The 17,269-nt window shown below is 35.2% G+C and overlaps 1 protein-coding gene across 1 annotated transcript in view; it reads left to right on the plus strand.

Moving 5' to 3' along the window:
• The first annotated feature begins 14,519 nt into the window (after nucleotides 1–14,519).
• The window catches only part of LOC148953597 (uncharacterized), a 75,587-nt gene continuing 72,837 nt past the window's right edge, over nucleotides 14,520–17,269 (plus strand). Inside the window, exon 1 of the mRNA XM_089088605.1 lies at nucleotides 14,520–14,644. The gene's annotated coding sequence lies outside the window, so the exon portion shown is untranslated. The remainder of the gene's footprint in view (nucleotides 14,645–17,269) is intronic.

Consider the following 17,269-nt stretch of genomic DNA (forward strand, 5'->3'; position numbering starts at 1 on the left):
TTTAGAATTTATTTCGTTGAAATGCAAGAGTTGGAATATTTCAGTAGTGTTCCGTTGTGGTTTACCTTGTCACAGTTACATTTTCTTGATTTTTCAAAGTTCATTTCGAATTTATTTCATTGAAATGCAAGAGTTGGTATATTTCAGTGGTGTGTGGTTTTGGTTTAGCTTGTCACATTTACATTTTACTGATTTTTCAAAGTTCATTTTGAATTTTATTCGTTGAAGTGCAAGAGTTGGAATATTTCAGTAGTGTTTGGTTGTGGTTTACCTTGTCACAGTTACATTTTATTGATTTTTCAAACTTCATTTGAATTTCTTTCGTTGAAATGCAAGAGTTAGAATATTTCAGTAGTGTTTGGTTGTGGTCTACATTGTCACAATTACATTTTCTTGATTTTTCAAAGTTTATTTTGAATTTCTTTCGTTGAAATGCAAGAGTTGGAATATTTCAGTAGTGTTTGTTTGTGGATTACCTTGTCACAGTTACATTTTCTTGATTATTCAAAGTTCATTTTGAATTGCATTCATTGAAATGCAAGAGTTGGAATATTTCAGTATTGTTCAGGTTTTTTTGACGGTGTCACATTTACATTTTATTGATCTTTCTAATTTCATTATGAATTTTTACAGTTGAAATGCAATAGTTGGAATATTTCACTATTATTAGGCCGTGGTTCAAATTGTCAAAGTTAAATTTTCTTGATTTGTCAATGTTCATTTTGAATTTCTTTCGTTGAAATGCAAGAGTTGGAATATTTCAGTAGTGTTTGGTCGTGGTTTACCTTGTCACAGTTACATTTTCTTGATTTTTCAAAGTTTATTTTGAATTTCCTTTGTTGAAATGCATGAGTTGGAATATTTCAGTAGCGTTCGGCTGTGGTTTAACTTGTCACAGTTACATTTTCTTGATTTTTCAAAGTACATTTTGAATTTCTTTTGTTGAAATGCAAGAGCTGGAATATTTCAGTAGTGTTTGGTTGTGGTTTACCTTGTCACAGTTACATTTTCTTGATTTTTAAAAGTTCATTTTGAATTTCTTTCGTTGATAAGCAAGAGTTGAAATATTTCATTAGTGTTTGGATGTGGTTTACCTTGTAAAAGTTAAATATTATTGATTTTTCAAAGTTCATTTTAATTTCTTTAATTGAAATTCAAGAGTTGGAATATTTAAGAAGTGTTTGGTTGTGGTTTACCTTGTCACAGTTACATTTTCTTGATTTTTCAAAGTTCATTTTGAATTTCTTTCGTTGCAATGCAATAGTTGGAATATTTCAGTAATGTTTGGTTATGGTTTACCTTGTCACAGTTACATTTTCTTGATTTTTCAAAGTTCATTTTGAAATTCTATCGTTGAAATGCAAGAGTTGGACTATTTCAGTAGTGTTTGGTCGTGGTTTACCTTGTCACAGTTACATTTTCATGATTTTTCAAAGCTCATTTGGAATTTCTTTCGTTGAAAAGCAAGAGTTGGAATATTTCAGTAGTGTTTGCTTATTGTTTACCTTGTCACAGTTACATTTTCTTGATTGTTCAAAGTTCATTTTGAATTTCTTTCCTTGAAAAGCAAGAGTTGGAATATTTCAGTAGTGTTTGGTTGTGGTTTACCTTGTCACAGTTACAGTTTCCTGATTTTTCAAAGTTCATTTTGAATTTCTTTCATTGAAATGAAAGAGTTGGAATATTTCAGTGGTGTTTGGTTATGGTTTACCTTGTCACAGTTACATTTTCCTGATTTTTCAAAGTTCATTTTGAATTTCTTTCGTTGAAGTGTAAGAGTTGGACTATTTCAGTAGTGTATGGTCGTGGTTTACCTTGTCACAGTTACATTTTCTTGATTTTTCAAAGTTCATTTTGAATTATTTTCATTGAAATGCAAGACTTTGAATATTTCAGTAGTGTTTGTTTGTGGTTTACCTTGTCACAGTTACATTTTCATGATTTTTCAAAGTTCATTTTGAATTGCTTTCGTTGAAATGCAAGAGTTGGAATATTTCAGTAGTGTTTGGTTATCGTTTACCTTGTCACAGTTACATTTTTATGATTTTTCAAAGTTCATTTTGAATTTCTTTCATTTAAATACAAGAGCTGGACTATTTCAGTAGTGTATGGTCGTGGTTTACCTTGTCACAGTTACATTTTCATGATTTTTCAAAGTTCATTTTGAATTTCTTTCATTGAAATGCAAGATTTGTAATATTTAAGTAGAGTTTGGTTGTGGTTTAACTTGTCAAAGTTACATTCTCTTGATTTTTTAAAGTTCGTTTTGAATTTCCTTCCTTGAAATGCAAGAGTTGGTATATTTCAGTAGTGTTTGGTTGTGATTTACTTTGTCACAGATACATTTTATTGATTTTTCAAAGTTCATTTTGAATTTCTTTAGTTGAAATGCAAGAGTTGGACTATATCAGTAGTGTTTGGTTATGGTTTACCATGTCACAATTACATTTTCTTGATTTTTCAAAGTTCATTTGAATTTCTTTCTTTAAAAAGCAAGAGTTGGAATATTTCAGTTGTGTTTGCTTGTGGTTTACCCTCTCACAGTTACATTTTCTTAATTTTTCAAAGTTCATTTTGAATTTCTTTCGTTGAAATGCAAGAGTTGGAATATTTCAGCAGTGTTTCGTTGTGGTTTACCTTGTCACAGTTATATTTTCTTGATTTTTCAAAGTTCATTTGAATTTCTTTCGTTGAAATGCAAGAGTTGGAATATTTAAGTAGTGTTTGGTTGTGGTTTACCTTGTCACAGTTACATTTTCTTGATTTTTCATAGTTCATTTTGAATTTCTTTTGTTGAAATGCAAGAGTTGGAATATTTCAGTAGCGTTCGGTTGTGGTTTAACTTGTCACAGTTACATTTTCTTGATTTTTCAAAGTTCATTTTGAATTTCATTAGTTGAAATGCAAGAGTTGGAATATTTCAATAGTGTTTGGTTGTGGTTTACCTTGTCACAGTTACATTTTCTTGATTTTTCAAAGTTCATTTTGAATTTCTTTCGTTGAAAAGCAAGAGTTGGACTATTTCAGTAGTGTTTGGTTGTGGTTTACCTTGTCAGAGTTACATTTTCTTTATTTTTCAAAGTTCATTTGAATTTCTTTCATTGAAATGCAAGAGTTGGAATATTTCAGAAGTGTTTGGTTGTGGTTTACCTTGTCACAGTTAAATTTTCTTAATTTTTCAAAGTTCATTTGAATTTCTTACGTTGAAATGCAATAGTTGGAATATTTCAGTAGTGTTTGGTCGTGGTTTACCTTGTCACAGTTACATTTTCTTGATTTTTCAAAGTTCATTTTGAATTTCTTTCGTTGAAATGCAAGAGTTGGACTATTTCAGTGGTGTTGGTTGTGGTTTACCTTGTCACAGCTACATTTTCAGGATTTTTCAAAGCTCATTTTGAATTTCTTTCGTTGAAGTGCAAGGGTTGGAATATTTAAATGGTGTTTTCTTGTGGTTCAACATGTCACAGGTACATTTTCAATATTTTTAAAAGCTCATTTGAATTTCAATTGTTGAAATACAAGATCTGGACTAATTCAGTTGTGTATTGTTATGGTTCTCCTTGTCACAGTTACAGTTCCTTGATTATTCAAAGGTCATTTCTAAATTTAATAGATTTTAAGCAAGAGTATGTATATTTAAGTGGTGTTTGGCTGTGGTTTACCGTTTCACAGTTACATTTTCCTGATTTTTCAAAGTTCATTTTGAATTTCTTTTGTTGAAATGCAAGAGTTAGAATATTTCAGTAGTGTTTGGATGTGGATTACCTTGTCACAATTACATGTTCCTTATTTTTAAAATCGAATTTTGAATTTAGTTAGTTGTAATGAAAGAGTTTGAATATTTCAGTAGGGTTTGGTTATGGTTTACCTTGTCACAGTTATATTTTCTTGATTTTTCAAAGTTCATTTTGAATTTTTTTCTTTGAAATGCAAGAGTTGGAATATTTCATTAGTGTTTGGTTGTGGATTACCTTGTCACAGTTACATTTTCTTGATTATTCAAAGTTCATTTTGAATTTCATTCTTTGAAATGCAAGAGTTGGAATATTTCAGTAGTGTTCGGTTGTGGTTTAACTTGTCACATTTACATTTTCTTGATTTTTCAAAGTTCATTTTGAATTTCTACCGTTGAAATGCAAGAGTTGGAATATTTCAGTAGTGTTTGGTTGTGGTTTACCTTGTCACAGTTAAATTTTCTTGATTTTTCAAAGTTCATTTTGAATTTCTTTCGTTGAAATGCAAGAGTTGGAATATTTCAGTAGTGTTTGGTCGTGGTTTACCTTGTCACAGTTACATTTTCTTGATTTTTCAAAGTTCATTTTGAATTTCCTTTGTTGAAATGCATGAGTTGGAATATTTCAGTAGCGTTCGGCTGTGTTTTAACTTGTCACAGTTAAATTTTCTTGATTTTTCAAAGTTCATTTTGAATTTCTTTTGTTGAAATGCAAGAGCTGGAATATTTCAGTAGTGTTTGGTTGTGGTTTACATTGGCACAGTTACATTTTCTTGATTGTTCAATGTTCATTTGAATTTCTTTAGTTGAATTTCAAGAGTTTAAATATTTCCGTAGTTTTTTGATGTGGTTTACCTTTACACAATTACTTTGTATTGATATTTAAAAGTATATTTTAATTTCTTTCATTTTAACGAAAGAGGTTGAATATTTCAGTAGTGTTTGCTTGTGGTTTACCTTGTCACAGTTACATTTTCCTGATTTTTCAAAGTTCATTTTGAATTTCTTTCGTTGAAATGCAAGAGTTGGAATATTTCAGTAGTGTTTGGTTCTGGTTCACCTTGTCACAGTTACATTTTCCTGATTTTTCAAAGTTCATTTTGAATTTCTATCGTTGAAATGCAAGAGTTGGACTATTTCAGTAGTGTTTGGTTGTGGTTTACCTTGTCACAGTTACATTTTCATGATTTTTCAAAGCTCATTTTGAATTTCTTTCGTTGAAAAGCAAGAGTTGGAATATTTCAGTAGTGTTTGCTTATGGTTTACCTTGTCACAGTTACATTTTCTTGATTTTTCAAAGTTTATTTTGAATTTCTTTCAATGAAAAGCAAGAGTTGGAATATTTCAGTAGTGTTTGGTTGTGGTTTACCTTGTCACAGTTACAGTTTCCTGATTTTTCAAAGTTCATTTTGAATTTCTTTCGTTGAAAAGCAAGAGTTGGAATATTTCAGTGGTGTTTGGTTATGGTTTACCTTGTCACAGTTACATTTTCCTGATTTTTCAAAGTTCATTTTGAATTTCTTTCTTTGAAATGCAAGAGTTGGACTATTTCAGTAGTGTATGGTCGTGGTTTACCTTGTCACAGTTACATTTTGCCTAACTTTTTGCCTGTCTCTCACCTAACCTAAGCTAACCTAAGTGACACATGTGTATACATGTGTGTAAATGTGGCAAGGTAAACCAGAACCAAACACTAGTGAAATATTCCAACTCTTGCATTTCAACGAAAGAAATTCAAAATGAATTTGAAAATCAAGAAAATGTAACTGTGATAAGGTAAACCATAACCAAACATTACTGAAATATTCCAACTCTTGCTAGTCAATGAAATAAATTTGAAATGAACTTTTAAAAATCAAGAAAATGTAACTTTGTGAAGGTAAACCATAACCAACCACTAGTGACATAGTCCAACTCATGCATTTCAATGAAAAAAATTCAAATGACGAAGGAAAAATAATGAGAATGCAACTGTTACAAGGTAAACCATAAGCAAACACTACTGAAATATTCCAACTCTTGCTTTTAAAAGAAAGAAATTCAAAATGAGCTTTGAAAAATCAAGAAAATGTAACTGTGATAAGGTAAACCATAACCAAACACCACTGAAATATTCCAACTCTTGCATTTCAACGAAAGAAATTCTAAATGAAATTTTAAAAATAAATAAAATTTAACTGTGGCAAGGTAAACAACAACCAAACACTACTGAAATATTCCAACTCTTGCATTTCAAAGAAAGAAATACAAAATTAACTATGAAAAATCAAGAAAATGTAACTGTGACAACGTAAACCATAAGCAAACACTACTGAAATATTCCAACTCTTGCATTTCAACGAAAGAAATTCAAAATGGGCTTTGAAAAATCATGAAAATGTAACTGTGACAAGGTAAACCATAACCATACACTACTGAAATATTCCAACTCTTGCATTTCAACGAAAGAAATTCAAAATAAACTTTGAAAAATCAAGAAAATGTAACTGTGACAAGGTAAACCACGACCAAACACTACTGAAATATTCCAACTATTGCATTTCAACGAAAGAAATTCAAAATAAACTTTTAAAAATCAAGAAAATTTAACTGTGACAAGGTAAACAATAACCAAACACTTCTGAAATATTCCAACTCTTATATTTCAATGAAAGAAATTCAAATGAACTTTGAAAAATCAAGAAAATGTAACTATGACAAGGTAAACCACAAGGAAAAACTACTGAAATATTCCAACTATTGCATTTCAACTAAAGAAATTCAAAATGAACTTTGAAAAATCAAGAAAATGTAACTGTGACAAGGTAAACCACAACCAAACACTACTGAAATAGTCCAACTCTTGCATTTCAACGAACGAAATTCAAAATGAACTTTGAAAAATCAAGAAAATGTAACTGTGACAAGTTAAACCATAACCAAAAGCTACTGAAATATTCCAACTCTTGCATTTCAACAAAAGAAATTCAAAATGAACTTTGAAAAATCAAGAAAATGTAACTGTGACAAGGTAAACCACAACCAAACACTACTGAAATATTCCAACTCTTGCATTTCAACGAAAGAAATTCAAAATGAACTTTGAAAAATCAAGAAAATGTAACTGTGACAAGTTAAACCACAACCAAACATTGCTGAAATATTCCAACTCTTTCATTTCAACGAAAGAAATTCAAATTAAATATTAAAAATAAAGAAATGTAAAAGTTACACGGTCAACAAAAACCAAAAACTACAGAAATATTCAAACTCTTGCTTTTCTACTAAAGAAATTCAAAAATGAACTTTGAAAAATCAAGAAATGTAATTGTGACATGGTAAACCATAACCAAACACTAGTGAAATATTCCAACTCTTGCATTTCAACGAAAGAAATTCAAAATGAACTTTGAAAAATCAAGAAAATGTAACTTTGACAAAGTAAATCACAACCAAACACTACTGAAATATACCAACTCTTGCATTTCAACGAAAGAAATTCAAAATGAACTTTGAAAAATCAAGAAAATGTAACTGTGACAAGGTAAACCACAACCAAACACTACTGAAATATTCCAACTCTTGCATTTCAATGAAAGAAATTCAAAATGAACTTTGAAAAATCAAGAAAATGTAACTGTGACAAGGTAAACCACGACCATACACTACTGAAATATTCCATCTCTTGCATTTCAACGAAAGAAATTCAAATTGAACTTTGAAAAATCAAGGAAATGTAACTGTGACAAGGTAAACCAAAACAAAACACTACTGAAATATTCCAACTCTTGCATTTCAACGAAAGCAATTCAAAATGAACTTTGAAAAATCAAGAAAATGTAACTGTGACAAGGTAAACCACAACCAAACACTACTGAAATATTCCAACTCTTGTATTTCAATGAAAGAAATTCAAAATAAACTTTGAAAAATCAAGAAAATGTACCTGTGACAAGCTAAACCAAGAACATACACTACTGAAAGATTCCAACTCTTGCACTTAAATGAAAGATATTCAAAATGAAATTTGAAAAATCAGGAAAATGTAACTGTGACAAGGTAAACGAAAACCAAACACCACTGAAATAGTCCAACTCTTGCATTTCAACGAAAGAAATTCAAATTGAACTTTGAAAAATCAAGAAAATGTAACTGTGACAATTTAAAACAAAAACACCCTCTACTTAACTAGTGCAACTTTTTAATTTCAAGGAAAAAAATTCGAATTTAACATTGAAAAATCACGAAAATGTAAGTTTGTCAATGTAAACACAAACCACACATTACTGAACAATTCCAAATCTATAAGTTCAACGACAGAAATTCAAAAATAGCTTTGAAAAATCATGAAAATGTAACTGTGACAAGGTAAACCACAACCAAACACTACTGAAATAGTCCAACTCTTGCATTTCAACGATAGAAATTCAAAATGATCTTTGAAAAATCAAGAAAATGTAACTGTGACAATGTAAACCATACAAAACCACCTCTGACAGAGTACAACTATTTCATATCAAATAAATAAATTAAAATTGAACTTTGAAAAATCAAGAAAATGTAACTGTGACAAGGTAAACAATAACCAAACACTACTGAAATATTCCAACTCTTGCATTTCAATTAAAGAAATTCAAATTAACTTTTAAAAATCAAGAAAATGTAACTGTGACAAGGTAATCCACATCCAAACACTACTGAAATATTCCAACTCTTGCATTTCAACGAAAGAAATTCAAAATAAACTTTGAAAAATCAAGAAAATGTAACTGTGACAAGGTAAACCACAACCAAACACTACTGAAATATTCCAGCTCTTGCATTTCAACAAAAGAAATTCAAAATGAACTTTGAAAAATCAAGAAAATGTAACTGTGACAAGTGAAACCACAGCCGAACGCTACTGAAATATTCCAACTCATGCATTTCAACAAAGGAAATTCAAAATGAACTTTGAAAAATCAAGAAAATGTAACTGTGACAAGGTAAACCACGACCAAACACTACTGAAATATTCCAACTCTTGCATTTCAACGAAAGAAATTCAAAATGAACTTTGAAAAATCAAGAAAATGTAACTGTGACAAGGTAAACCACAACCAAACACTACTGAAATATTCCAACTCTTGTATTTCAACTTTAGAAATTCAAAATGAACTTTGAAAAATCAAGAACATGTAACTCTGACAAGTTAAACCACAACCGAACGCTACTGAAATATTCCAACTCTTGCATTTCAAAGAATGAAATTCAAAATGAACTTTGAATAATCAAGAAAATGTAACTGTGACAAGGTAATCCACAACCAAACACTACTGAAATATTCCAACTCTTGCGTTTCAATCAAAGAAATTCAAAATGAACTTTGAAAAATCAAGAAAATGTAACTGTGACAAGGTAAACCACAACCAAACACTACTGAAATATTCCAACTCTTGCATTTCAACGAAAGAAATTCAAAATGAACTTTGAAAAATCAAGAAAATGTAACTGTGACAAGGTAAACCACAACCAAACACTACTGAAATATTCCAACTCTTGCAATTCAACGAATAAAATTCAAAATGAACTTTGAAAAATCAGGAAAATGTAACTGTGACAAGGTAAACCATAACCAAACACCACTGAAATAGTCCAACTCTTGCATTTCAACGAAATAAATTCGAAATGAACTTTGAAAAATCAAGAAAATGTAACTGTGACAAGGTAAACCACAACAGAACACTACTGAAATATTCCAACTCTTGCATTTCAACTAAAGAAATTCGAAATTAGGTTTGAATAATCAAGAAAATGTAACTGTGACATGGTAAACCACAACCAAACACTACTGAAATATTCCAACTCTTGCACTTCAACGAAAGAAAGTCAAAATTAGCTTTGAAAAAAAATGAAAATGTAACTGTGACAAGGTAAACCATAACCAACACCACTGAAATAGTCCAACTCTTGCATTTCAACGAAAGAAATTCAAAATGAACTTTGAAAAATCAAGAAAATGTAACTGTGACAAGGTAAACCACGACCAAACACTACTGAAATATTCCAACTATTGCATTTAAAAGAAAGATATTAAAATGAACATTGAAAAATAAAGAAAATGTAACTGTGACAAGGTAAACCACAACCAAACACTACTTAAATAGTCCAACTCTTGCTTTTCAACGAAAGAAATTCAAAATGAACTTTGAAAAATCAAGAAAATGTAACTTTGACAAGGTAAACCACAACCAAACACTACTGAAATATTCCAACTCTTGCATTTCAACAAAAAAAATTCAAAATGAACTTTGAAAAATCAAGAAAATGTAACTGTGACAAGTTAAACCACAACCGAACGCTACTGAAATATTCCAACTCTTGCATTTCAACAAAAGAAATTCAAAATGAACTTTGAAAAATCAAGAAAATATAACTGTGACAAGGTAAACCACAACCAAACACTACTGAAATATTTCAACTCTTGCATTTCAACGAAAGAAAATCAATATGAACTTTGAAAAATCAAGAAAATGTAACTGTGACAAGGTGAACCACAACCAAACACTGCTGAAATATTCCAACTCTTGCATTTCAACGAAAAAAATTCAAAATGAACTTTGAAAAAATCATGAAAATGTAACTGTGACAAGGTAAACCACAACCTGTGTGTGTCTCTGTGTGTGTGTCTCTGTGTGTGTGTCTCTGTGTGTGTGTGTCTGTGTGTGTGTCTCTGTGTGTGTGTCTCTGTGTGTGTGTGTCTCTGTGTGTTTGTCTCTGTTTGTGTCTCTGTGTGTGTGTGTCTCTGTGTATGTGTCTCTTTGGGTGAAACAGTTTGAAGCATTTTAGGCTATTATTTTATAAAACAAAAGCAGAAATTTTAAAATCACATCAACTGAAGGTCAGTAAATAATTCCTTTGTGGGGCCCGGGTATGGCCTGTGGGGGTCTGGGTGGGCGGTTGGGGGCGCCGGTGATCCTTTGGGAGCTTGGGGGGCAGGTGTGGGCCGGGGGCGGGCCTTTGGGTGCCTGGGGGACGTTTGGGGACCGGTGGAGGGCCTTTGGGACCCCGTTGGTCCTGTGGGAGCTCGATGGGCCTTTGGGGACCGGTGGAGGGCCTTTGGGACACCGTTGGTCCTTTGGGAGCTCGATGGGCCTTTGGGGACCGGAGGAGGACCTTTGGGGCACAGGGAGGGCCTTTGGGTGCCGGGGGGACATTTGGGACCGGTGGAGGGCCTTTGAGACCCCGTTGGTCCTTTGGGAGCTCGATTGGCCTTTGGGGACCGGAGGAGGACCTTTGGGGCACAGGGAGGGCCTTTGGGGCACATGGAGGGCCTTTGGGTGCCTGAGGGACATTTGGGGACCGGTGGAGGGCCTTTGGGACCCGGTTGGTCCTTTGGGAGCCCGGGGGACCTTTGGGGGCCGGGGGAGGGCGTTTGGGGCACAGGGAGGGCCTTTGGGGGTCCGGGGGGACAGTTGGGGGCCTGGGGGACATTTGGGGCCTGGGGATGGCCTTTGGGGGTCTGGGTGGGCCTTTGGGGTTGCCGGTGGCCCTGTGGGAGCTGGGGGGGCGTTGAGGACCAGTGGAGGGCCTGTGAGGCACACGGAGGGCCTTTGGGGCACCGGGAGGGCCTTGGGCGGCCGGGGGGACATTTGGGGCCCGGGGGAGGACCTTTGGGGCCCAGGGAGGGCGTTTGGGGATCCGGGGGCCCTTGAGGATTGAGTGGTCTTTTGGGAGCCTGGGGGACCTTTGGGGGACCGGGGGAGGGCCTTTGGGAGCCCAGTGGACCTTTGGGGCCTGGGGATGGCCTTTGGGGGTCTGGGTGGGCCTTTGGGGGCGCCGGTGGCCTTTTGGGAGCTTGGGGTGCTTTGGGGACCGGAGGAGAACCTTTGGGGCACAGGGAGGGTCTTTGGGGGTCCGGGGGGACAGTTGGGGGCCTGGGGGACATTTGGGGCCTGGGGATGGCCTTTGGGGGTCTGGGTGGACCTTTGGGGGCGCCGGTGGCCCTTTGGGAGCTTGGGGGGCTTTGAGGACCGGGGGCTTCCTTCGGGGTTGGGGTAGGAGGATCGGAACCCTTTGGGGTTGGGTTAAAGGACCTCACAACACTGTTCAAATGAAACTTGTGTATTATAACGACCACACTCAAATTCTCTTCTAAAATCTCTTCAAAAATCTTCTTTTAAAATGTCTCTATCTGTTTCGCCGAAATAGTTCCATAACCTGTCTAAAACGGTTTCGCCCAAATAATCCCTAAACGTAAATTCAGCGTGTTCCTTTGCTATTGACATCTCTGCGCTAACGCATTTCAAATTAATATGAAACCATTTCGCGCGCTAAAACAATTCATCGCTAAGATGTTTCTTGCCTAATTGTTTCCATGGCCTTTGGTTATTAATATCTTTTGGAGTTCGACCAGTAGAACTGTTCCCGAGGCGAAGACATTAATGACTTGGATCTATTCCTGGAGAAATGTTTCTAGGTGGAAATTTTTAAAGTCTGACAGATGATGTCATTGATTGATTGATCTGTCAAGAAAGGGAAATTAATTTGTTGTTTCTAAGGGGAATTATTGATTCACGATAGATGAATTGAGGTCGACAGCACAGGTGTTCCAAATTCCGGGTTTTTGTTGTTGTAAGTGCACGCTCTCAGCAAATGTCAAGGTCGTTGTTGTTGTTGTTGACACACTTTGATTACGCAATCAATTTCTCGGAAATTCACTTCCCCCTCGAGTCCTAGATCAATAACATTGTTCCCGTTAGAATTCAATGCGCATGTGCAACCTTCGCCCCGGAGTTATTACACATAGAAACATCAAATAAATCGACCTTGGAAAAAGAGGTCATTGACCTCATTACGTAATCTTTCTCCCTAATGACTCTATGCCCATATATGGTGTGCTGTCAGTATTCTATGCCCATATTTGGTGTGCTGTCAGTATTCTATGCCCATATTTGGTGTGCTGTCACGAGTATAAGACCCCCTTCTACTGGAATCTCACTAACATTTGGGCCGACAAGGGGTTCTCCCCTTCGAGTAAGTGGGATAGCAACCTTTTTTGCGCCATTTTTGCCTTTAAAAGTGGTGACCCCGCACATACACCCCAATAGTCATACATTTTAATACCTGATCATATTTGTTGAGGAAATTATTTGGGTGTAGGAGGATAGTTTTCATTTCACGTACTGCCTACTACGTCATTAACTGGAATAACTGGATTACTGGATTATTCTTAGACCATAAGAACCAAAAATACAGTTACCTGTTTCCGTATCTTAGTGTGAGCAATGGTTTGCTACAAGGCATCTCAAAGTTTTGATTAGATGTGTTTTGGGGAAAGTGGGCGTCAGAAGCGGGTTAGTTATGCTAATCACTTTCGACTATTAAAATAGGCACTAGCCCTTTGAATTTCCAGTCGAATGAGCCTCTTTTGAAGGTTCTACGACAACACCTTCTATAAGAAACCTTATATGCCCTCAGGGCATAACTTACACCCCTTGAACTAAGGGATGCGGGGGACTGTCCTCCTCAAAAAAATAATTTCTATCTGGACATCAACTACGCTGAAAAAACTCGCTATCTCAAAATTTTGATTGGATGTGTTTCGGGAAATGGTGGGCGTGGAAGGGGTGTTAGTCACCTTCCAATCACTTTCGCCTAGTTTCTACGACAACTTTTTTGACGCGAATTGCCCTGCTCTAAAGGAAAAAATAATAAATAATACATTGTGCCAACATCGTTCTATGCCCCCAGGCATAACTTATAACCCTTGCCCTGAGGGCTGTGGGGGAGTTTTCTCCTCAAATATATATTTTCTATCTGGAAATCAACTACGCTGAACAAAATGGATATCTAAAAATATTGATTGGATATGTTTGGGGGAATGACGGGCGTGGGGGGGACTAGTTGCCCTCCAATAACTTTCGACTATTAAAAAGGGCACTAGCCGCTTCAATTTCCAATTGAATGAGCCCTTTTCGAAGTTTCTACGACAACTCCTTTGATACGAAGTGCCCGGGTATGGAGAAAAAAAAATAATACATTGTGCCCACATCGTTATTTACTTAGGCAGCGCGATCGCGCTGCCTATGATATGTTCATTCAATAAATGATTAAAGCAGTGAATATTTGGTTATCGGAGCAGGCAGAGAAATTTTTATTAAAAGGTTGTTTTAAAACTAGTTGAGAGGACAGATAAGTGTTGGAACAAATTTGGCAACTTTGCCGCTAAGTTTAGTAAAGTACATATTTTCTAAAAATAAATTCAAGTTTTCCAAATAATCTTTCGTTGTGTACTTATCTTCAAATGAACCTTACTTAAAATAAAACCTCTCGTATTTAAGAAGCTTTCAGTGCCATGACTTGTGGAATTTTATTTTTTTTTACACTTGTTTTGTCAGTAGGTTATATCAGTTGTTTTTACCTTCTAAATTCTGAAAGCTTTCACTGCCATGACATGTAGAAGTTTCAATTTTTTACACTTGTTTTGTCAGTAGGTCACGTCAGTTGTTTTTACTCTCTATATTCAGAAACTTTGGCAATCATCTTAACTTCTAAATTTGGTCACAGAAACAAAGAAACACTGAAAAAGCTTTCACTGCCATGTAGAATTTTAAAATAGTTTTACTCTTGTTTTGTCAGTAGGATACATCAGTAGGTTACGTTTGTTGTTTTGTCACTAGGTCAAGTTTGTATACTCCAGTAGGTTTCGAGGTAACAAAGGGTCTAAATTGACAGCTTACGTCAACAAACATTTTTTTTTACCCACACAAGAAACCTTATATGCTCCTCTCTAAGAACTAACCTACAATAAAAGGGAATAGCTTTTCTTTTAGTGACACCATTAGGTGTAGAGCAAAGAATGATGTGTTGTCATTATCTCAAGCTCTATAGTTTATAAATAAGTTCCAAAAAGGAAAAACCCTCAAAGAGACTAAAATAAGATTTCACACAGTAAGTGCAACCAAAATATTCTTGAATTTACAAAACTCGTGCTTATAAGAAAATATATATCTATGTGTTTTCCTTTTTTATATATCTTGCTTACCCCACACAAAATTCACAGTCAATAAAAGGTGAACTTGCCTCTACCAATGTAGTACGTAAATTGTTATAAAGCTGCTTAAAAGTAAATTGTGCTTATATTAGTTCAGAGATTTGTATATTTCATCACCAATCCATGACAATAGAATTAGACGTCATAATTTACAGTAAAGACTTTTTGAATCTGTCAAATACTAAGATTTCTTGCCTATTTATTTCATTTAATGATCAAACAGTTCGTGGTAACGAACTGTAAGTAAGGAGCGACCCGGCTCAATGGTAACCGAAACTCTAGAAAACGGTATTTTGATACAAATAGATGGATCAAAAGAATCAAATTTTAATACTGATTTCAAATATATAAGTTTCATCAAGTTTAATTCAACCCATCAAAAGTTACGCGCCTGAGAAAATTTGGCTGATTTTCGAAAAAAGGAGGAAAGACCCCCTAAAAATTATAGAACCTTAATGAAAGTCACACCATCATATTCAACGTATCAGAGAACCCTACTGTAGAGGTTTCAAGCTCCCTTCTACAAAAATGTGGAATTTTGCATTTTTTGCCAGAAGAAAGATCACGGGTGCGTGTTTATTTGTTTTTTTTTTCCACATGGGTGATCGTATCGACCCAGTTGTCCTAGAATATCGTGGGAGGGCTTATTGAAATGGAAATAAAAAATTCTAGTCCCCTTTTTAAGTGACCAAAAAAATGGAGGGCAACTAGGCCCCCTCCCGCGCTATTTTTTTCCCAAAGTTACACGATCAAAATTTTGAGATAGCCATTTTGTTCGACATGGTCGAAAATATAATCATTATGTCTTTTAGGTTGACCTAATTCCCCAAAATCCCCGGGGGGAGGGTTGAAAGTTATGAGCTTTACCAAATGTTTACATATAGTATTGGTTATTTGGAAGTATACAGACGTTTTCAGGGGAGATTTTTCCTGGTAGTGGAGGGGGGGTGGGTGGGTCGGGGGTTATGTGGGAGGATCTTTCCATGAAGGAAGTTTTCATGGGGGAAGGGACATTGCTATGAAGGGGACGCCCCTCGCTAGCGTAAAGAGCGAGGCGTTGAGGAGGGGACAGTCTCTTTCATATACAGAATAATTTCTGTTCGTTTTAAGTTTTAATGTCGCTCCTTACTTTCAGTTTAAAAAACTTGTTTTTTTTTATTTAATTATCCTAAAAGCTTGGAAGAAAACGTCCTTCCGTAAGCGTGGCCCAGTATTACCTAGGCTGGTAATCGGGCAGAAACGTAGGAAAAGATTTAAAATTTGAATACAAAGATGAAAGAGCAATTTCATCAACAAAGTAAATACAGTTAAAATACAGTGTTAAATACAAAAAAAAATATTGTTAAATAAAGTGGCCAAGTTACTTGCCGAAATACTGGCCATGAAGAGTTTTTATCATCGGTAGCGCAACAGAACGATGCTGGCACATTGTATTATTTACTTTTTTCTTTTTTTTTTTTGGTTGGCTTTAGACCAGGGAACTTCGTATCGAAGGGGTTGTCGCAGAACCTTTGAAAATTGCTCCTTGGATCGGAAGGGTTTGTGCTCTATTTAACAATCAAAAGTGATTGGAAGGCATCCAATACCCCTTCCACGCCCACCATTTCACCAAACGAATCCAATCAAAATTTTGAGATAGCCATTTTGTTCAACGCAGTTGAAAGATCTAGAAATTATGTCTTTGAGGAGAACACTCCCCCTACAGCCGTCAGGGCAAGGGTTGTAATTTATGTCCTTTGGGCATATAAGGTTTTTATAGAAAACGTTGTCGCAAAAACTTCAAAAAGGGCTCATTCAATTGGAAATTGAAATGGCTAGTGCCCTTTTTAATAGTTGAATTTTATTGGAGGGCAACTAAACCCCCTCTCACGCCCACAATTTCCCCAAACAAATGCAATCAATATTTTCAGATAGCCATTTTGTTCAACGTAGTTAAAAGTTTTGAAAATTAGGTGTTTAAGGATGATAACCCCCTCAGAGCCCTCAGGGCAAGTGTTGTAAGTTATGCCCTGGGGGCATATAAGATTATTAAGGAAAGCACTTTCATAGAAACTTCAAAAAGGCTCATTTGATTGAAAATTGAAAGGGCTAATGCTCCTTTTGACAGTTGAAACTGATTGGAGGGCAGTTATCCCCCCTCTCACACCCACCAAATCCCCAAACACATAAAGTAAAAATTTGAAGATAGCCATTTTGTTCAATATAGTTGTAAGTTCGAAAAAATATGTCTTTGAGAATGGCAAACACCCCACACCATTCAGGGTAAGGTTTGTAAGTTATGCCCTGGGGGCATATAAGGTTTTTATAGAAAGCTTTGTCATAGAAACTTCAAAAAGGGCTCATTCGATTAGAAATTCAAAGTGCTAGTGCCCTTTTTAATAGTCGAAAGTAATTGGAGGGCAACTAACTCCCCTCTCACGCCAACCTTTTCCCCAAACATATCCAATAAAAATTTTGAGATAGCCATTTTGTTCAACGTAGTTGAAAGTTTTGAAAATTAGATCTTTGAGGATGACAACCCC

The sequence above is a fragment of the Artemia sp. Qi Xiang Cuo genome, chromosome 4 (genome assembly GCF_049724085.1).
Source record: "Artemia sp. Qi Xiang Cuo chromosome 4, ASM4972408v1, whole genome shotgun sequence".
NCBI classification, from domain to species: domain Eukaryota; kingdom Metazoa; phylum Arthropoda; class Branchiopoda; order Anostraca; family Artemiidae; genus Artemia; species Artemia sp. Qi Xiang Cuo.